Source organism: Notolepis coatsorum (genome assembly GCF_963971535.1).
Source record: "Notolepis coatsorum genome assembly, chromosome: 2".
NCBI classification, from domain to species: Eukaryota; Metazoa; Chordata; class Actinopteri; order Aulopiformes; family Paralepididae; genus Notolepis; species Notolepis coatsorum.
The window spans coordinates 80775508-80797484 of NC_140166.1; the positions used below are offsets into that span (position 1 = coordinate 80775508).

At 43.8% G+C, this 21977-nt stretch overlaps 1 protein-coding gene across 3 annotated transcripts in view; it reads left to right on the forward strand.

Moving 5' to 3' along the window:
• Nucleotides 1-1967: 1967 nt before the first annotated feature.
• Nucleotides 1968-21977, forward strand: part of dagla (diacylglycerol lipase, alpha) — a gene marked incomplete at its 3' end in the record, with an annotated part of 148716 nt that continues 128706 nt past the window's right edge. For all 3 annotated transcript variants that reach the window (XM_084307256.1, XM_084307257.1, XM_084307258.1), the window contains exons 1-2: nt 1968-2328; nt 2510-2734. The remainder of the gene's footprint in view (nt 2329-2509; nt 2735-21977) is intronic.

Here is a 21977-nt window from a genome sequence, read left to right on the forward strand (position 1 = left end):
AGTTGGCAAGTGCAGCGCATTCCTGTGTGCTAGATTATCGATAGTATGTGTACGTATGCATGCTATAGACGCAAGCTGAAAAATCGATTATCTTATTTCCTCATCAGCGATCGCGCACACACAGACACATCACACATAGGGCAAACACTGAGATCTCAGCGAATACAACTCTGATTATCCCAAGACTGGTAAAATAGATTCCTTACCTCAGTTCAGATGTTCTCCAAAAAGATTATTCCAATTCCTGATCGCCATTCCAAATATCGATCATGCTTATTGATTGATTATTGGCTGCTGTGAATATATATTCCAGGCTGATTCCCGTCCCACGATGACTTCCATGTTGATCAGACTTCTTGCCAGCACAAGGAGCCAGCTGGCTCCGCCTCTACATATCTACAGATCCCAGATCAGTCTAAGCGACTGACCTGCAATTACACAGGGATAGACGATAGGGGGCGCTTTTTTCCATTCTGAGCTCCTGTAGGGGCTGGTGTACCAACGGGAGACTCGGTTGATGAAATATGATTTCAGATTGCTAATAAAACAATAAAACGATATTTGTCGTCGTGGGCACTCAATGGGGGGGCTGATCAAACGAGATGTCGTCCGTGGCACTGAAAGGGTTAACGTTGGCGTGGTGTACCTTTCTGTGCGTATTTATCCACAATCTATAGCTCAACATGAAAATATTCGCAATTAATCGTAAAGGTAGCAAAATAACAACGTTTATGTTTTCGTTCGCTGGGAAACTACACTGCTTGGCGCTGCTGACTGACGTCACCACAGCGTAGCCTGCCTCCTGCCTGTAGTCAGTCACAGACCTAGGATCAGATTTCCCTTACATTCCATAAGCTTAACAATTAGTACAATGGGAAAATAACTGACCCTGAATCTGTGGCTAGTATCTGTTTCACCCAACACTACTAGTGCTCTGTGATCATAGCCATTTATCTCTAAAGCTAACCACTAGTTGTAAAAGCCACAACCACGTTACCATATTTGTATTTATAATTTAAATCGTATAACGTTATTTCGCTGCATATTAAATCACTGTAAATACTAATGTAAATCATTGTGTCGTTGTACATATTGTGTATAGTTTATAACGTTAGTAGCTAGCTAGCTTGCTAGTCTGCATTCCCGAAACTCCTAACATGCCCCGATTTAAAATGGTTCTCTCCTCTTTGTATACCTTTGTCCTCACAAACAAAGTATTCTGCCAGGGAACTTATGGACACGACAGTAGTAGTAGTTATTGGTGTTTGAGCTTGTAATGTTAACGTTAGTTAGCTATTGTGGTAGCCCCTTTTGTGACCGAGTGCATCACAGTCACGAAAGGGGCTACTATCGTATCAACATGCCGTGGCGTGTAGCTAGCTAGCTTGCTAGCCGGCATGATGCGTGCAGTGCTTTGCCCCACAGGTCTGAGAAGAGGACCTGCACATTTTACTCGTTCCCGAAACTCTTCTACATGCCCCGATTTAAAATGGTTCACGACAGTAGACATAATGCTACGTAATAGCATTTAGCGGGGTAATCTTAACGTTAGCTAGCTAGCTTGGTACTATGACCCGTGACGGGGATATGGCGACAGCCTAACAAACCAATAGCGCTGCGTACTGAACAACAGGCGTGGTAATTGTAGTTTTTTTTTTACGACAAATTAAAAACCTTATAACTACCTTTGTTTCAACCAAAAATGCTTAAACAATCATGTTAGTGGTAGAAGGGAACTCATTTTGTGCACAAATGGAAAGCTTGCCAATGTTCATGCGGCAGACTTGTTACAATAGCTGATAATCCATTTTCCCAATGATAAATCCCTATACGGGTGGAACAACCAGTGACGTCAGACTACACCTCCCTTATGATTACGTACATTCTCTACGCAAAGCGCGTAGCGGTCTTTGGTTCTACACGCCTGAACCGCAGCAGCAGTGGAATGGGAAGGGAACAGAGAAAGGACGTATCTTTAGGGATCATTTTTTGTTTGGTCGAAGGGGTGGGTCCAATTCCTCGGGACCTGCTTGCCGATCCCACCACCACCCGGATTGGGTTCACGAGTAGCAGCAGGCGAGTACTGTTGTTAAAAAAAAGCCCAAGTGGTCGTAGAAGACCCAGATTTATGCGTGTGTGAATCGACAGGTTTTTCACCCCGACGGACTGTCTTTTTGTGGAGAGAGAGATTTATGGACGAACTATGGTCGCGACCGAGGCGTGAAAAAGACAAACTGCTACAACAACCGACGACGTGTTGCAATTAACGCGAAGCCTTGAATCAAACCCGGAGGAGCAGGCGAACGGGGAAAAACACACCGTGTGATGGTATGTTGTGCAACTTGTGCCGCCTCCTTTTTATAACCGGCTTTATAACCGAGATTCCGGTGGTGGAGTGGAGGAAACCCACGAATTCATTGATGTTCGGCATCCATTCTGGGTCCTGCGTGGTCTCTCTCTCTCTGCTGTTTGTAGTAATGACGTCTGTGTGGTAACGTTTCCCCGGCAGGCTGCCGTGGCTCGGTGTCGGGGGGAGAGGAGCTGAGGCTGCCGTGGCTCGGTGTCGGGGTGGAGAGGAGCTGAGGCTGCCGTGGCTCGGTGTCGGGGGGAGAGGAGCTGAGGCTGCCGTGGCTCGGTGTCGGCGGGGGGAGAGGAGCTGAGAGGCGGACATGGGAGAGCGAGCGGAACCGATGCAGTGGGTCTCGGCAAGGGAGGCATCGCCACCATAATACAGGTGAGCACTGAGCAGCAGCAGGGTGAGGAGGAGAGTGACGCCCTGGAAGCCCCCCTCTTCACCGGTTACTGAGTGCTTTTGACATAACGCAGACTGTGAATGATGAATGAAAACTTTATTTAACAGATTGCAGAATGGGTACAATACAGTACAGACCAGAGAAAGACGTTTGTCTTGTTTACATCAGGGTCCCCCATTTTCAATTCATAGTGACATTTGTGACATACACAACATACATGACATGACATTTATGGCATATGGACATACATGACATACAGGTATATAGTACTGTTACATTTGTGACATATATGATTATGCAAATATACAGTACTGAGTGTTACCCATACCATAGATCTTAACAGAGAATATATACATATGATGGGGAGGAGACTGTACATTGCGTCTATGCCAAATACAACACAGTTCGGTTTCCGGGTTCCTCTGATTGGCCACGACGCCCACGTGACCCCCCGCTAGCACGCCCCCTTATCCACGCCTGCCGCTACGCCTCGCCAAGCTCCTCTGTGTGTTGCAGCGCGTAACGAATCATTAAAAAAATATACCGTTAACTGGAATATGTTGTTTCTTTACACATAATTGGATTATGTAATTGGTTTGTCATGACAAACCAATAAAATCGCTACTTTACATCAGGGTGAACGCTGTTAATGTCGGCGGCGGAGTCAATACAATGTCCTGCAGCGGTGGTGGGTTTAGAAGCGAACATCATCGTCAATAATTACAGCTTTAATAGCGGAGAAAGTGGGATAAAAAGGTCTCTGCCAGTTTCGCCCGAAGAGGTTATTATTATGACTCTCAACGAGTCGGAGACAAATGATGACCACAACACAATTGCACATCAAACTACGGACATCGCCGCAACGTTACTAGTGGCACCAGCTGGTTTGTCATGAAACCAGCTGGTGCCACTAGTAACGTCGCGGCGATGTGTAAAGTGTAAACATATGTGTAAAGAAACAACATATTCCAGTTAACGGTATATTTTTTTAATGATTCGTTACGGTGTAGTCAATACTTCAATGCGTATAAATTGAGGAAGCGAGAACACACAGGGACCTCTGCCGCTCTGCCGCGCGCTGCAACACACAGAGGAGCTTGGCGCGGCGTAGCGGCAGGCGTGGATAAGGGGGCGTGCTAGCGCGGGGTCACGTGGGCGTCGTGGCCAATCAGAGGAACCCGGAAACCGAACTGCGTTGTATTTGGCATAGACGCGGGCTGGTGGGAGAGAAATATACATACGGTGGGGAGAGAATATATGTATACCCTACTCTTACTAGTTACACTGCTGTGGAGTGGCCAGTATAGTCATACTGTCTCTATTTATATATTACAACTCTGTACATACATCTGGTTTGATTGATTGATTGATTGAATGATTGAAAAGTTTATTAACACTTTCAGTGCCTTTGATTAACATTGATTTACCCCGTTGAATGCCACCATCCACTTAAATGTTAGCGCTAAAAACGCCTAATCTATGTTTTAAATTATGGCTATGTGTCTAATCTGCCCGTTGCTTATCAATGACTCGTTTTCCAGTCAACATTGTCGAAGCGGATTGTTTTTTTATCGGTTCATTTTCGTTTTATAGCATTTTGAAAAGCCCTCGTTTTCAAGGAAAATATAAAGATTCTGTGATAAAAGACATTTACTGGAATATTCTAGAATACACAAACGTTGTCATTTTTCGGCCTACTATGAATAGTTTTCAAATAAACGCTAGATGATCGATAGTATATGTGTACGTATGCACGCTATAGACGCGAGCTGAAAAATCGATTCTCTTATTTCCTCATCAGCGATCACAGCCCCACACACACACACACATAGGGCAAAAGCTTATATCTCCGTGAAAACAGGTCTGATTATCCTAAGACTGGTAAAATAGATTCCTTACCTGAGATCAGATGTTTATCCAAAAAGATTATTCCAATTCCTGATCGCCATTCCAAATATCGATCACGCTTATTGATTACAGTGTTGATTCCTGTAAATACATAATCCAGGCTGATTTCCGTCCCGCGAGCAGATCGCTCTTGAGCAGACTGCTCGCCAGCACAAGGAGCGAGTTGGCTCCCCCCCCAGAGATCTACAGATCCCAGGTCAGTCTAAGCGACTGACCTGCAGTTACACAGGGATAGACGATAGGGGGCGCTTTTTTCCAATCTGAGCTCCTGTAGGGGCTGGTGTACCAACGGGAGACTCGGTTGATGAAATATGAATTCAGATCGCTAATAAAACGATATTTGTCGTTGTGGGCACTCAATGGGGGGGCTGATGAAACGAGTTATGAAAGTGTGGCACTGAAAGTGTTAACAGATTGCAGAATGGGTACAATACAGTACGGCTCAATACACACAATTGTTAAAGGGATGCAGACCAGAGAAAGACTTTCGTCTTGTTTATATCAGGGTCCCCCATTTTCAATTCATCATAGGTTAGCAGCACTACACTCATTAGTACCAACTTGTATATATTTTTTTAACCCAGTTTAACCACCTGTACATTTCATTGTATATTGCTGTTGCACTTTACTGCTACATTTGCCCTCCAGTTGGATGCCACACTTATTTTCATTGTACTGTAGTTGTGGTTTATGATGACAATAAATTAGAATCTAATCTAATCTCATTTTGTGTTTAGCTGGTGGTTTTGGTATTCAGTGCCAGAAGGACAATTTAACAGAGAAAAAACGTGTCTGTGGTGCGGTTGAGGCATATTGATCCTGTTTTTAAAGATGCAGGCTACGTCTCCATCAGGTCACGTTACAACATGTCACTTTGGGAAGCTGTTGTGATTAAATCAGATTACATTGGTTCTCGTTGGCCTATGTTCCTGAACAAATACGAGTAGAGGTTATTCTTGCTTTGACCCAGTAAATGAGGAGAGCAGCAGCCAGCAGGTGGGGTTGGACACGAGACTCTTTTGGCCAGTCCCCTTATTAATCATTATTTATCTTAAGAGTATCTGTTTCTGAGCTTGTTTTGAATTTCAGTTTTGGTGTCATTGAACACATCAATTTTTAGACCCCCATATAGCCCAGTAATGGGTAATGGGACTTTTTATGGGACGTTTTAACAACCACCAGCGAGGACATTGTCTCAGCCTCTGTCATGTCAAAAAAGATATCTTTTGCATTTAGAGTGTTTGTCTTGGTTTTCTTCATGTTTGAGAGTGTGTACCCCCTGGCTGGTCCTAAGACCATAGCATAGGTGCAATTTATTATTATTATTATTATTATTATTATTATTATTATTATTATTATTATTATTATTATTATTATTATTATTATTATTATTATTATTATTATTATTATTATTATTATTATTATTATTATTATTATTATTATTATTATTATTTATTATTATTATTTATTATTATTATTATTATTTTCTTAAATAAGATAAAAAGATTGTGGGGGAAATGTGACTTGTAGAGATGTTTTTAAAAGAAGATATTTGGTTCAGCCTGTGCTTCTGGTTTAATAATAATGTGTCATGGTATCTGAAGGTGCTCTAAGCACACTAACTTTAATTCACTTTCACTTAGCTATGTGTCATCATGGATGATTAGGAGCGGTCAGTTGGGGAGAAAATATCTTAGTATGACATCAGTCGAGCGGTCAAGATATATAGGTCACAGGTCTTGCTAGTAAAAGAGCATTTTACCTGGTTAAATAAAGGTTATTAATAATAATATATATATATATATTAATAGACTAATAAACTTCTATAGGGGCCAGTTGCACCAGCCCTGGCTAAACAGCCGGTGCAGCCAAAGCCAGAAGGCGAATGATTAGCCGAGGTCCGTCTGAACCCTCCGAAATAGAATTAGAAAATGACTAGCCTGGGAAGTGATTACTTTTAGTTTTTTTTCCACTGGACTGGAAGTGGCACTGTAGCTGACGTTTCAAACGTGGCTCTCTCAGTTTGGGCTGGATGAGTCCTCTCCAAAGCATGTTGGCTGCAGAATGAGGACCCACCTTTCTAACGTCACACAGTCACTTTTTGTATCACAAACAGTACTGTATTTGTAAATCTGGTATGTCATAAATGTATAGATGTAGCAGTACTGTCTATCTGTATGTCGTGTATGTTATGATGAATTGAAAATGGGGGACCCGGATGTAAACGAGACGAAAGTCTTTCTCTGGTCTGCATCCCCTTAACAATTGTGTGTATTGAGCCGTACTGTATTGTACCCATTCTGCAATCTGTTAATAAAATGTTCAATCAATCACACAGACTGTTGTGTATTGCAGCGCTGTGGCTTGTGAGGCGCATGTCCTGTCCTTCCTACTCGTCTTCATCCCCCAAGCTGCTGTTGTCCCCTTCCTTTTCCTTTTCCATTGTCACGAATGTACTCTGAAGTTTAGACGATGGAGCATTATGCTTGCCAATACGCCTGACAATACACCTGTCGACGGACGCCAAACAACCCGGGACGTTACACTGTCACGTTTAATTCTTGAATAGCATATTCCCACAGCAATGAGTTAATGTTACCAACATTAGGCTTAAGTCCAGGTGTGACTTGACAAAATACTTGACAAAATTATAAACATTTATTAGAATTTCTTTCAGTGTAAGGCACTGCAGAAATCCTGATGATTTCTGCGAGGATTCCAGGTCAGAGGCTGTATCGGCGATTTCAAATACAGGTCACCCAACAGTCAGTGTGCTGTCCTGCAGCATCATCCAGTGTGCGGTGGTGTGAATACTGAAAGAGTACATACTATAGATTAGGAGAGACTAAAACGGGTCATTTCATATGAGATGGTACCACAGTAAGTTAGACTTGTATATGAATCTATATTCAAGATAGATGGATAAAGATAGTTCATTGTCCTCGGAGAGGAAATCATTTTCCACAGCTGGTGCACACACAACACAGTATATGAGACATATACAGTATTATAGTAACACATAAGAGACTAGGCACAAAGAAAAACAGGTAAATTGACAGACCACAGGCTGAGTTGATTGATCAGGGGAGCATGCTTATTTAGCGTTGGTATGGCAGAGGGGACAAAGCTTTTGCTGAAGCGGGACCTTCTACGCACGGGTAACCTGTCTCTACGACCAGAGGGGAGGGCGGTAAAGGGACGGTGAAGGGACGCTCTGGGTCATGTGTGATTGTCTGCTTTAGGACACATTCAAACTAATGTTCCCTTTCTTTTGAACGAGGGGTAGTTGAATGTAAATGTATTGCATTCATGTAGCACTTTTATCCAAAGCGCTTCACAACTTATGCCTCACATTCAGCCGCTCACTCGCACATTGACGCACAGTCAGACGGCGGAGGCGACCATGCAAGGTGCCAACCTGCTCATCGGGAGCAGTTAGGGGTTAAGTGTCTTGCTCAAGGACACTTCGACACGCTGCCCGGGAGGAACTTGAATCGAACCGGCAACCTTCCGATTACCAGACGACCTCTCTACCTCCTGAACCACTGTAGTTGTGTTGGGTAGTAGTTGCGTTGGGCTCTGGAAGTTGTTACCGCATGGGTAACAAAAACAGTGTTCTGTGAGAAAGTAGAACTTGAGTAAACCTTTCCTGTAACACAACCCCTGCCCACACTGTGGTGGCCAATCGATCACAGCAGAAGACGAGGTGTATGTTGTGTACGGGAGTGCTGCACTCCCTCATGTTCTGAAGGAAATATAATGAACATGAAATAATAATATGACTACCCTATCTGTTTTTACATGGATTTCCACACCACAAGAGACGAGAGTAAGCTTTTCCAATAGGCATGCTAAACATGTAACCTACTAAAGACCTCTACCGGTAATTTGTGCTTGGGCAGGTGGAAAATTTGCTAATTCTGGTTTGGCCTATATTTTATGGCTGACTAAATTTAAAGAGAGGCTTTTTCGAGGTCAAACAGCCCATTGGCCTGCCTGTTGACAAATAGGACTATTTAGCCAAATCCAGCATCGGACTAAGAGGGTTTCTGGCACGTGAGCATCAATCAAACATGAGTGTGTTTTACACTCGTTTCCACTGCGTTCCTGTAGCTTCAGCTCTGATTGAGACAAACTCCCATCTCCTGAGTCATGTCCTCTCCTGGTGCTCTCTGAGTGGACCTCTGTCTCTGTCCTCTCCTGGTGCTCTCTGTGTGGACCTCTGTCTCTGTCCTCTCCTGGTGCTCTCTGTGTGGACCTCTGTCTCTGTCCTCTCCTGGTGCTCTGAGTGGACCTCTGTCTCTGTCCTCTCCTGGTGCTCTCTGTGTGGACCTCTGTCTCTGTCCTCTCCTGCTGCTCTCTGAGTGGACCTCTGTCTCTGTCCTCTCCTGCTGCTCTCTGAGTGGACCTCTGTCTCTGTCCTCTCCTGCTGCTCTCTGTGTGGACCTCTGTCTCTGTCCTCCCCTGCTGCTCTCTGTGTGGACCTGTCTCTGTCCTCTCCTGGTGCTCTCTGAGTGGACCTCTGTCCTCCCCTGGTGCTCTCTGAGTCGACCTCTGTCTCTGTCCTCTCCTGGTGCTCTCTGAGTGGACCTCTGTCTCTGTCCTCCCCTGGTGCTCTCTGAGTGGACCTCTGTCTCTGTCCTCCCCTGGTGCTCTCTGTGTGGATCTCTGTCCTCTCCTGCTGCTCTCTGAGTGGACCTCTGTCTCTGTCCTCTCCTGGTGCTCTCTGAGTGGACCTCTGTCTCTGTCCTCTCCTGCTGCTCTCTGAGTGGACCTCTGTCTCTGTCCTCTCCTGCTGCTCTCTGAGTGGACCTCTGTCTCTGTCCTCTCTTGGTGCTCTCTGAGTGGACCTCTGTCTCTGTCCTCCCCTGGTGCTCTCTGAGTGGACCTCTGTCTCTGTCCTCTCCTGGTGCTCTCTGTGTGGACCTCTGTCTCTGTCCTCTCCTGGTGCTCTCTGAGTGGACCTCTGTCTCTGTCCTCTCCTGGTGCTCTCTGTGTGGACCTCTGTCTCTGTCCTCCCCTGGTGCTCTCTGTGTGGACCTCTGTCTCTGTCCTCCCCTGGTGCTCTCTGAGTGGACCTCTGTCTCTGTCCTCTCCTGGTGCTCTCTGAGTGGACCTCTGTCTCTGTCCTCCCCTGGTGCTCTCTGAGTGGACCTCTGTCTCTGTCCTCTCCTGGTGCTCTCTGAGTGGACCTCTGTCTCTGTCCTCTCCTGGTGCTCTCTGAGTGGACCTCTGTCTCTGTCCTCTCCTGGTGCTCTGAGTGGACCTCTGTCTCTGTCCTCTCCTGGTGCTCTCTGAGTGGACCTCTGTCTCTGTCCTCCCCTGGTGCTCTCTGAGTGGACCTCTGTCTCTGTCCTCTCCTGGTGCTCTCTGAGTGGACCTCTGTCTCTGTCCTCTCCTGGTGCTCTCTGAGTGGACCTCTGTCTCTGTCCTCCCCTGCTGCTCTCTGTGTGGACCTCTGTCTCTGTCCTCTCCTGGTGCTCTCTGAGTGGACCTCTGTCTCTGTCCTCTCCTGGTGCTCTCTGAGTGGACCTCTGTCTCTGTCCTCTCCTGGTGCTCTCTGAGTGGACCTCTGTCTCTGTCCTCCCCTGGTGCTCTCTGAGTGGACCTCTGTCTCTGTCCTCTCCTGGTGCTCTCTGTGTGGACCTCTGTCCTCTCCTGGTGCTCTCTGAGTGGACCTCTGTCTCTGTCCTCTCCTGGTGCTCTCTGTGTGGACCTCTGTCTCTGTCCTCCCCTGGTGCTCTCTGTGTGGACCTCTGTCTCTGTCCTCCCCTGGTGCTCTCTGAGTGGACCTCTGTCTCTGTCCTCTCCTGGTGCTCTCTGAGTGGACCTCTGTCTCTGTCCTCCCCTGGTGCTCTCTGAGTGGACCTCTGTCTCTGTCCTCTCCTGGTGCTCTCTGAGTGGACCTCTGTCTCTGTCCTCTCCTGGTGCTCTGAGTGGACCTCTGTCTCTGTCCTCTCCTGGTGCTCTCTGAGTGGACCTCTGTCTCTGTCCTCCCCTGGTGCTCTCTGAGTGGACCTCTGTCTCTGTCCTCTCCTGCTGCTCTCTGTGTGGACCTCTGTCTCTGTCCTCTCCTGGTGCTCTCTGAGTGGACCTCTGTCTCTGTCCTCTCCTGGTGCTCTCTGAGTGGACCTCTGTCTCTGTCCTCCCCTGCTGCTCTCTGTGTGGACCTCTGTCTCTGTCCTCTCCTGGTGCTCTCTGAGTGGACCTCTGTCTCTGTCCTCTCCTGGTGCTCTCTGAGTGGACCTCTGTCTCTGTCCTCTCCTGGTGCTCTCTGAGTGGACCTCTGTCTCTGTCCTCTCCTGCTGCTCTCTGAGTGGACCTCTGTCTCTGTCCTCTCCTGCTGCTCTCTGAGTGGACCTCTGTCTCACCTCAACTCCTTCTGGATCGACAGACGAGCTCATCTATAGATCCTATAGATCCTCTTAACTACTGACTGATTGATCTGGTAATTTTAGCAGAACCTCTGGTTATAGATCATTAGGTACCATAGGTGTATGATTACAGGGATTTGACTAGAGCCAACAGCAGAGCAGAGCTCATACTGGGATTTTGCATGTGATATCAATGTCAATATACCTTTGGACCAAATTAGCAATCTCTTATATATAAATATATGGCTCTTATGTGGGAGTGTGCTAAAGCCTTTTTGTCATTACATGGGCATATGTACAAGGATCCACTACTACTCACATATGGAAACCATCTAGAAAGTATTCTGTACTTCTGTATGACAACTATTAAAGAAACTTGAAACTACTCCATACACAGTCTGTAATAAACAGTGTATTCATTGCAGTGGTATGGGCCAGAGATGGCCTGAAGCCTGAAGGTTAGCGAAGTGGGCTTGTTGTTGTGACTGAAATGTTGCCGGTTTGACCACCGGACTGGCAGCAAAAGTCTGGACGGGGAAAGTGAAATGAATAATGCTGTCCCTCCCTCAACACTCACTGCTGAAGTGCCCTTGAGCAAGGCACTTCATCCTCAACTGCTCCAGTGTGGCTGCTCAGTGCCTAAAGGCCATTTCATAGTCTAGACATAGTGGGCTGGAGTCTGCCTCGGTCCATGCAGGCAAAACCATGCAATTAGTGGACCACAGCAAACATCCACATAGCACTTGTACCACGGGTTTGCATACCCAGGGTTCGCACAAGGTCCTTGAAGTGCTTAAAGTGCTTGATTCTTTACCAAAAATAGTCGAGGCATGGAATTCCTTGAAAACAGCAAATTTTTTTAACAAGGTGCTTAAAAAGTCCTTGAAATTCAAATCAACCATTCGCATTGAAAGTTTTGTTCATCCATGATAAAATTGTTCTGAATCAAGAAATATAATTTTTTTTTATCTAAAGTGTAACTAATTGTCGGAAATTGGTTTTTAATACATATCGGATCTGATTTTCTTTTAAATAAAAAACAGCATTTAAAGGTGAATTGTATCCTTTTAAATGCAATAGTGCTTAGCAAAGTACTTGAAAGTCCTTGAATTTCATTTTACAATGTCTGTGGGAGCACTGCATACCGGTGTCTTACAAAAGAATGGATTGCAGACTGTCCGTCCACATACTGTGTCTATGCCCCAGTACTGGCAGACTATGTAAGCACTGTGGTCATGTCGGGCGTCTCTCAGGTGGTGTGTAAACGCGTGTGTGATGCGTCCCTGAAGCAGGGTGTTGCTGAAAAAAAGCATCTGTGCTCAGTGAAGAAGGCCCTCGGGGTAAACTAAGAAAAGAGGGCAGTGTGTGTCGTTTAGGGACGGGATGCATAACTTCAGTGCTATAGAGGCCGAGCCATGGAACAGCCCGGGCCCGTCACGTGATGACTGCTTTTGACAACACCCTCCGTCCTGGACGTTTCCTATAATGTGTTGTTTAGACATTTGGTATTTTTTGAATAATGAAAAGAAAAGACAACTGCCCTACACCGTAATCAATCATAGTAATTAATTATAATAATCTTAACTACTAGTACCTCATACCATAGTCTACCCATATAACTCTGTATGTGTACAACAGTGCTCTATATACCGCATATATACTTTTCTATATTTATATTTACAACATATATATATATCCATATCTGTCTGAATATACCGGCATATAATCCATATAAAGACTAGTACTACCATACTGTCTTTACACCTGTATCACTGTACATATTAATATTACAACTCTGTACAGTGTACATACATCTGATTAGCACTAAACCCAAGTAGTACTAATTAATATATTCTATACCCAATTCAATCACCTGTACATTGTATATTACTACTGCACTTTACTGTTCCATTTGCACTCTGGTTGAATGCCAAACCTCTTTTTGTTGTACTTGTGCTGTATAATGACAATAAATTAGAATCTAATCAAAAAAATAAAATAAATAAATAAATAAATAAATACAGATGCTGACCCATGACCACGGCGCTTTTGGTCAACCCCCCCCCCAAACCACCATCCTCTCCTCTCCCTCATTCACTGAGAGCTCAGAGGAGGACTGATACACTGATGCTGTCAATGATTGCCCACTCTGTGGCCTTTGTGTGAGTAGCTTAAACAGCTGTTTGTTTCCCCCCATCTCTCTCCCCGTCCTTTCCTCTCATCCCTGTTCTCTCATCCCTGCTCTCTCATCGCTGCTCTCTCATCCCTGTTCTCTCAACCTGTTCTCTCATCTCTGTTCTCTCATCTCTGTTCTCTCATCCCTGCTCTCTCAACCTGCTCTCTCAACCTGTTCTCTCATCCCTGCTCTCTCATCCCTGTTCTCTCATCTCTGTTCTCTCATCTCTGTTCTCTCATCTCTGTTCTCTCATCCCTGCTCTCTCAACCTGTTCTCTCAACCTGCTCTCTCATCCCTGCTCTCTCATCCCTGTTCTCTCATCCCTGCTCTCTCATCCCTGTTCTCTCATCCCTGTTCTCTCATCCCTGTTCTCTCATCCCTGCTCATTCACTTTCACTCCTTTGTTGACGCGCTGATTCCAGGAATATTTATCTGTTCAAAAGTTATAATGGGTTGTTTGTCATCCTCATGTATGACGGATACAAATGCAGTTACTGGTAAAACCCGGGTGTTGCAGGAAAAAACTAAACAAATCGTGTGGCTTTTAACTCTCACTTTTCAAACGCACACCGTTCCAAAAATGATTACAAATATTTTCCACTGCTCCAAATCAAGACAAATAAAATGACTATTATAGGTATTTTTTTGGCGGCGGACGTGGTGGTCTCGTCTGTTTAACGGTCAGACGAGGGGCAAAGTCTGCTCAACCGGATGAACCGGGCAGGGGTGATATAAGATAAGATAATCCTTTATTGATCCCCATGGGGAAATTCAGGCGTTATAGCAGCATGGGGGAGGGGGTAGGTGAGGTACATGTATGCGGGGCATGGTAATGGTAGGAGATACTACATACACAAATATAGGCAATACTGCAATTACAGTGAAGTATAATTAACAGTATAATTAACTCTGAATATAAGCATATCAGCAAGTAAGCAGTGTAATCAAAGGTGCAGATCATGAGGGTCTGTGTGCCCTATCAGTTATATTATATGTTACAATAAATATGGTCAATTACACTTAGAATCTGAATATACTATTGAGTATGTACAGTATACACAGGTGCAGTATACATAAGGTACCCTAACTGGCATGATATACGTCATACGTTGTGTTGTTGTAGTCTGTGCACTTTAGGTGGTCAGTACGGCTGACCTTCGAATTTTTCTTTGGAATTCGAAGCTTCAGGGCCGAGATTCGATTTTAATTCGAAGCTTCGAGATTGTAAATTTCTTTAAAATTTTATATATTTTTTTATGTTGTGGGACTTGTACAGCACTTTGTTCAATTTTGTCAGTGCTGTAAAGTTTAAACCTTTTTAAATCTTAGACAAACAAAACACTTTGCTTTCATGAAATATTGTAAGCCGTCATTTGAGGCTTTATAAAGGCAGCACAATGAACACAAATCTGTCAGTGCAGAGTCCGACCTCATCTTAAATAACAAACCGCATTGCTTGTTGTAGTTAACACTTTAATCGCCATGGGTTAAATTCATAATTTACCATCCCTCGCCAGCTCTATTTGTCTATGGAGAAGTTCCCCTTCTTTGCAGGGCTATAACTTTTTTAATTCTATTGCTAAATTGCCATTATTATGGCCCATTCAATGTCCTATATGTATTGTTCAGGGTGTAGCAACGTTAAACTTTTTCATTCACATATTCATACTAAAATATGGTCTAAAGTATAAGTGTTTTTATCGTTTTCTGCAGCTTTCTCCAGAACTTGATTTATAGCTCCAAATGCATTATATGCATGATGAAATACAGTTTGATAGCGATCTGTGCCAGATAATAAATTTCAACTGGAGGTACTTCTAGAAGTTTCTACGTATCATCTGATGATGACCGGATGGGCGGGGGATCGTTTATAATTCCGTGGGCAGCGTTAGATGATTCATCCAGAGTGGGTCATATGTTCATCAGAGCAGTTAGTAAATGAACACGTTAGAATATAACGCTGGATCTTACCGTATCTTCCTCGCGCCGCTGGCAGATGAGCGTGGCACAGAATTTTTTCTATTATGGGATGTAGAAATGCCCGATCCATTTCCAGGTTGTATAATAGTATATACGTCCAAATCATGTTGTTTTTTCGAGTTATTTGCACCGATCGATGTTCACTGTATCAAGAAGTCTCTCTAACGATAGCGAGTGGCCGGACCACATATGGATGAGCACTACCGGTTCAAAGGTTAATATCCGGTTGGCGATCTGCCGATCGGCCACCAGATGGCGCTCTTGAACCGCTAGAGAGTTGAGTGGAGCTTTGCACTGTGTCTCAGGGCTCCGGAAAGGAAATATGATTTCGATGACAGATTTTTGAAATATTGACATCAAAGACGAGTTACGGCGTCTTCGGCAGAATGAGCATGGCTCGGAATGACGTGAAAACTCGTTCCCGGCGATCATAGTGTTAACAAAGAGTTGATTTTGCAAAAAATAAAATTATATATACATTTCTTTTAAATTTTTAAAAAATATATTTGAATTTAATTTTCATATTCGAATCCCATGCCCATCGAACGAAGCTTCGAAGTATTTAAGACTGCCCTAGTGGTCAGACATTCCTACTAGTTCTCCGGCTGATGGCAGCGGCCCCTGCCCACTGTTGTGGAGCCTGATGGCCGCTGGTACGTGATGGCCGCTGGTACCAAGGACTGGCCGAGGCGGTTAGTGGTGTGTCGGGGGGGTATGAGCATGTGGCTGAACGTGCTCCTCATCTTGGCTAGCTCCTCATAGAGGGGGTGGGAGGGGTTCCCCAGGATAGCGGCCAGCTTCCTTCTCATCCTCCTCTCTACCACCACCTCTAGTTTGACCAGCTCGACTCCCACCACGGAGCTAGCCTTCCTCACATTGGCCAATTAATCTGCTCCAAACTAATGCTTATTATATCAGCCTTTAAAAACCGACTACCTCTATTCAGTACTAAAAGATTCCTTAGATCTGAGAGTGTTCTGGCGCTTTCACACCATAGTCTAGTTGAATGAGAACATAGTGGATTTTGCATCCATGGTCAGTCTAATAATGGGGGACTGCATTACACTATCCCCATGTTTGAAGCCGATAGAAATTGTCCATCTATCCCTCTTTGTCTGTTTGCAAGCATTGGCGGCCAACACCTGCAACATTAGAGCTCCAATGTCCGGTACCAGATGTTATAGCTAATGCTAGTTAGTTTTAATCAAAGATGGTCTTTGATTACATTTGCTGTGTTCGCTGCAACATTTGGTAGCTTCACTAGCTTGGTAGCTAATGTTGTTGCCAACGCTACCAGCTGGCTACCAGCAAAAGGAGGATCGAGGAGGGTAAATGAAGGAGGAGTCACTTACCGTGTCTGCATGTTTTTCTTCCAGTATGTAGGTTCAGTATTAACCTTTTGATGGTTGAGTAGGCATTTTTTGGGTTCAGTCATCTTAAAATCATCAGGTCTACTGGGTGTCATTTGGGTTTTATTCAGTATGCTTAGCATGCCATGGGTACTTTCAGGAAGTGGATTTTATTTATACTTTTACCCCCAAAAATGACAATAAAAGGCATGACTTCACTACAACCAAAATAATCACGGTAGCGGCCAATCTAAACCCCTGTGTGGACATTTAAAGTGTAAGTAGATTAACTGTTTATGTAAGAAAGGCTGTCAGCTTAGCTTCTTGATTAGCCTAGTTTGGTATAGTGTGACTAGTTAGTGAGTCCAGCCACCGTGCTCTTTTAGTTTCAAAGTGGAAGTGGTTTCTAACCACACAACTGGACATTGTCTGCGTCGGTGACGACTAACCAAACATAAAGGTCCCGTTCCTGCATTCCTGCCTTTGTCACTAAAACAAGGAACTGGATGAGGGCGAGTGCTACTACAATTATCAAGTGGCCTTAACACTTTGATTACCAGCAATGCGGTGCGCCTTACCCCCCCCCGTTGAATGCCACCACCCACTTCAATGATAGTGTTGTGAACGCATAAACTATATCTTAAATTATGGCTATGTGTATAATATGGCCGTCGCTTATCAATGACTTGTTTGCAGTCAACATTGTCGAAACAGATTGTTTTTTAATCGGTTTATTTCCGTTTTATACCATTTTGAAAAACCCTTGTTTTCTTGAAAGTTTCAGGAAAATATAAAGATTCTGTGATGAACAGCCTTTACTGGAATATTCTGGAATACACAAAATGCCTATTTATGAATAGTTTTCAAATAAACGCTAGATTATCGATAGTATATGTGTACTTATGCACGCTAGAGAAGCGAGCTGAAAAATCTATTCTCATTTCCTGATCAGCGCACACTAGTGTTGTCACGATACTGGAATTTCGACTTCGATACGATACCTTGAAAAGTATCGATACCAAATTTTGCTTTTGTTGCTGGTTGATTCTCCTCAGCTTCTCTCTGGTACTATACGAGAAGATAAATACACTTTTAAAACCCTTTGTTTATCTTTAGATCAGAGAGAGAGAGAGAAAGAGGCTGCTGGAGATTTTAGGTCTACTGAGCGCACCTTCCTAGTTATGACGAGAGAGAGAGAGAGAGAGAGAGAGAGAGAGAGATATGCTCGGAGCATTTATTAACGTTACGCGTGTACTGGTGTGGGATGGGCTCCGCTCGACCGAACGTTGGCAACGGGGTAGTTGTGTCGAGTTCATGCGTGTACTGGTGTAGTGGGCTCGGCTTGACGTTACTCCGTTTCCATGAAGTAATGGGTGGCCAGCTAGCTAGCATTAAGCTAACGGAGGAACGACAGCTAACGTTAGCTAATAATAGCGTTGTTTACAAACTGAAGACAGGGCTGCCAGTGCCTGCCCGGCTGTGAGGGGGAGGAGGAAGAGAGAGAGAGAGAGATTTCTCCGGAGCTATGCTCGGCGCATTTATTGACGTTACATAGCATAGCATAGCTCCGGAGAAATCTCTCTCTCTCTCTTCCTCCTCCCCCTCACAGCCGGGCAGCGCAGCCCTGTCTTCAGTTTGTAAACAACGCTATTATTAGCTAACGTTAGCTGTCGTTCCTCCGTTAGCTTAATGCTAGCTAGCTGGCCACCCATTACTTCATGGAAACGGAGTAACGTCAAGCCGAGCCCACTACACCAGTACACGCATGAACTCGACACAACTACCCCGTTTCCAACGAGGAGGCTGCAGCAGCTTCAAGCTTGTGTCTGTTGCTCTGAGCGAGGAGGAGGCGGAAGGGCGCTCTGGCAGCGCGTCTGTCTGTCAACAACTTGCGGGAGCAAGCTGGTACCGATACTGCAGAAAGTATCGGTACTTCGGGAAATGAGTATTGAAGCCGTTTTAAATATTCAGTATCGATATGTATCGATACTTCGATATTTTTGACAACACTAGCGCACACACACACATATGGCACACGCTGATATCTCTGTGAAAACAGATCCGATTATCCTAAGACTGGTCAAATAGATTCCTTACCTCAGATCAGATGTTCTCCAAAAAGATTATTCCAATTCCTGATCGCCATTGCAAATATCGATCGCGTTTATTGATTCAGCGCTGGGTACTGGAAATACCGATTCCACACTGTTCTGAGTGTCGGCGAAGACTTGGATCTCTCCGGATGGCTTGCCGGATAAGTAAAATGAGGAAACTGGATTCCCCCCCCCCCCATCAGTCTAATCCAATGGGGTGCAGTTACACAGGGAGAGACGATAGGGGGCGGTATTTTCCCAATGGAGCTCAGAGAGAGGTTGCTGCATTAACGTGAGCCTAGATTGATGAAATATGAATTCAAATCGCTAATAATAAAAAAAAGACAAACAAACGCTATATGTCGTTGCTGGCATTCAACGGTCGGCATGAACTAACGACATATAGCGTCGTTGGCACTCAAAGTGTTAAAGGAACACGCCAACATTTGGGGACATTTGTTTATCGTCTTCTCCAGAGAGAGACAAGATAGATACCAGTTTCCTCTCTGTGCATTCCGTAGAAGGCCTAGCTTAGCACAATGAATGGAAGCGGTTAGCTTAGGCATTGTCCAACCAACACCTCTCCCGAAGGCTAACCGGCACTATCCGCTTCCATTCATTGTGCTAAGCTAGGCTAACATGCAGCCAGATAGCTTTCTACTGATGTTTAAAAAGGTGATGGACCTGACTACGTTCTGGGATGGGCTGTAATGTGGTGGAAAAGGGTCGATTTTCATTCTTGATTTATTTCAAAGATTTAAACCGAGTGCTTCTTTAACATGTAACGGAAGGCCATTCCTTAGATTAGATTCAAATGTATTGTCATTATACAGCACAAGTACAGTACAACGAAAAGAAGTTTGGCATCCAACCAGAGTGTAGCAGTAAAGTGCAACAGCAATATACAATGAACATGTGATTTAAACTGGGTACAAAATATACAAATGACTACTTAGTACTACTATAAGTAGGAGCTGATTTGTTTTACCTACTCAACACAGTAAGTTCTAAAAGCATAGAGTGTACCCATAGAGTAGGGCTAGTCGCTGTAGTCTGATTGTGTAGGTAGTGGTACTGAGGAATTTCAGACATGACAACCGTCTCGGACCGAATGAAAGATAAGGGGTATGGCACATCAGTGTCGAGTCAAGTGTTCCATTATGTAACTGGGGCTGCAGTGGTGGAGCGCTACAGCTGATGGCGCTAGACATAATGGGTAGTGTCTTGTCTCAGACTGAACTCTTTGGGTGCAGGGTTGGCGATCGATGCAGAAGGGCTTCTTCAAATGGAAAAGCCAGAGTTCATGGTCTTTTATTGAAGATCTTTTCAATAATTGCATAATTTAACTTCTCATCCATAAAGTGCTATGATCTCTTAATGGCTTATTTTGACAAACACGGGCGCTTTGCTAAAAACAATTACATTTATCTTTTCTCCGTTTTTATTCAAGATGAAGTTAACCTAGGAATATCTTTTTGCCCAACATGAAGACCATGTTGGAAATATCAGTTTTTAATACTTCAATGTATTATCCCCAGGAAAGACACTGTCTATTTTAATCTAGCGTTTCTCAGTCTTTTCTCAATAAACGAAACCAAATTTTTATTTGAATGTAAAGAACTGTTGCTAATGCTATACTGACCCAAGGAACGTATCAAATATATTTTTATTCTCATTGAGTCGACCTCGGATGCCTCGTTGAAGCAGAGCCCATGTATCAGAATTCAGAAAGTTGTTTATATGCATCACGTGGCGTCTGTTGAGCCTTTTCACTATAGTGCAGACAGGTTCTAACAGCTATCATGTGCCCTATTCAAGAGGGTGTGTCAAATGCTTTGCATTGTGGGGTAGATTAGATTAAAATTAAAATGTATTGTCACCATGATACAGCACAAGTACAGTACAACAAATAGAAGTTTGGCATCCAATCAGAGTGCAAATGTAGCAGTAGAATTATACAATGTACAGGAGATTAAACTGGGTATAACATATATAAATGAGTACTACACTGATTATAGTGCTAATCAGATGTATGTACAGAGTTGTAGTATTAATATGTACAGTGATATAAGTATAAAGACATGGTAGTAAGTACGCCAGCAGCGTAACTAATAAGAGTAGGTAGGGATATGTATAGATGTAGTATCTACAGATATGTAAAAAGGATTATATGCAGGTATGTAAAGACAGATGTGGATAGATATACAGTGAGAATAAATATATATATATACGGTATATACAGCATTATTGTACATGCTGTCATACAGTTATATGGGTTATATGCAAGTGTATTAAGTATGTACATAAAAGGATTATATGCAGTAAATATATATAGGGTATATACAGCTCTATTGTACATGCTATCATACAGAGTTATATGGGTAGACTATAGTACAAGGTTGGTATTTATGATGATGACTATGATTACAGTGTAGGGAAGTTGTAGACAGTGAAAGCAGTAGGTAGGTATATGACGGCAGTGTTAAATGCTTTGCATTGTGGGGTAGATTAGGTGTCTAAGTTTAAGTTTATTTGGATCCCCATTAGCCACAGCAGTGCTGGGGCTATTCTTCCTGGGGTCCATAACACGTAAAATACAGTTACAGACTTATACACTCAAAACATTCACATGTCATACAGACAATTAAAACAACAATAAAAACCCTAATCAAATTCATACAACAATACAACAATATATACGCCTTATGAATTCATAATACAATACAATAATACCTACTCATAATTAATTCATAATACAATACAGCATAATATACTATTTCGCTTTTACATACATTATCTATGTTCATATCAGCCAATTATACAATCTTTTAATGGTGATGACATCATGGGACCAGCCATTCTTAATATTACAGCCCAATGGTGACATTGTTTGTCAATGTGAAACAAAACTGAACATTAAAAACAACACCTGTAACAATTCCACTTCTGATTTGGACCGCTTCCAATTCATTACAAGAACAGAAGGGATGTCCGGTATCTGCTATATTAATCTCAATCAAATGTAGCCTTTTCTTTAAGCAGAATATTCTATTACCAGCATATCCTTCCTTCCATACTAACTTGAATGTACTTGAAGTGTGTGCACTGCGCAGCTGTATTACCTAGGAAAAAATACTAACATCGGATCGGGACTCTGTATTTTATTTTAATTTTTTCCCCCCTCCTTTTTTCCCGATTTTTCTCCCATCCCACTGTTAGTCGTTATGCCAATTCCCAACCCCCTTCCTGGTTGTTGCGCACATTCCCCTACTGTTGGTCCGAGAGGCCGGAGACTGTCACATGCTTTCCTCCGACGCATGTGCAGCCAGCCGGCAGCCAGCCTG